The sequence below is a fragment of the Cyprinodon variegatus genome, unplaced genomic scaffold, assembly GCF_000732505.1.
Source record: "Cyprinodon variegatus isolate N-32 unplaced genomic scaffold, C_variegatus-1.0 Scaffold394, whole genome shotgun sequence".
In the NCBI taxonomy this organism is placed as follows: domain Eukaryota; kingdom Metazoa; phylum Chordata; class Actinopteri; order Cyprinodontiformes; family Cyprinodontidae; genus Cyprinodon; species Cyprinodon variegatus.
Window position 1 is genome coordinate 648179 of NW_015150847.1, and position 1035 is coordinate 649213.

The window sequence follows — 1035 nt, forward strand, 5'->3', positions numbered from 1 at the left end:
CAAGTCAGAATCCAAAAAAGTCAAAACACTTGCTCTAGAGTTGCTCACACCGAAACAGCTAGAACAATCTGACAGAAACCAGGTGGGGACGATCGGCGTGAATCAGCCGCTGGGCCAATGGGACTGGTGAGCAAATGGAAAAGCCAACCATCAGCGCCAGGACCATGACACTTTCTTTCATTTTAAGAATTATTTCATCCATGGTTGTCCGTTTTGGCTTGAGCTCCTGCTTCCAAACTATGGCGGTTTTCTCAGTTCTCACCAAGTCTGTTCTTGAAAAGAACCAAGGAAAGTCTGGACTTCGGGAGAACGGGAGCATGCAGAATAAATCTGGGTTAATTGGAACAGAAGCGTACTGATGACAACATCACATTCAAAGCTAGTCTGGAGCTGCATTTCTCTAGATTATAATAAACTCTTACGTTTTTCATTTTGTCATGATTTTACTAAAGTTCAGACCCAAATGCAGAAGACCAAACAGGGAGACCAGGGAAAAGGTTTAACAGGTTTTATTGAAGAGGTAATACAGAGAGAAGTGTTGCTCTGAACACTGCTCAACTGGAACTGAAAAGTGAGGGAAAGACACAGCAGTTAGTACAGGATCAGTGGGAAATTTGACTCGTGAAACTTGGAGAAGAGGTTTTGGTTGCCGACTCACATTTCCAGTGAAGTTGTTGATATTCTTGACACCTGTCTGTGTGCTGTGGTTCCAGTGTTTGTCTGATTCGGTGCAAGACGGAACAGTTTTACCCAGAATGCAGTTGATAGTTGGAGAACAGAGATACTGACTGCCACTCAGATTTCCTGCAGTACTTGAACGGGTCGTAATGGAGAATAATCGCTTTCTCAGTGGAAAGAGATCAAACGATCTCTTGGGGAAAGTGAATCTAAACCTCCTGTTTGAACCCCTTCTCAGTTTGAAGCTCAGTTGATCCTTTTAGGGTGTGAAGGTCTGAGAGATCCAGTTAGCAGGACAACTTCCTGCCAAGAGGCAAAGACAAAATAAAGTTAAACTCAGGTTGACCAAAAACTCAG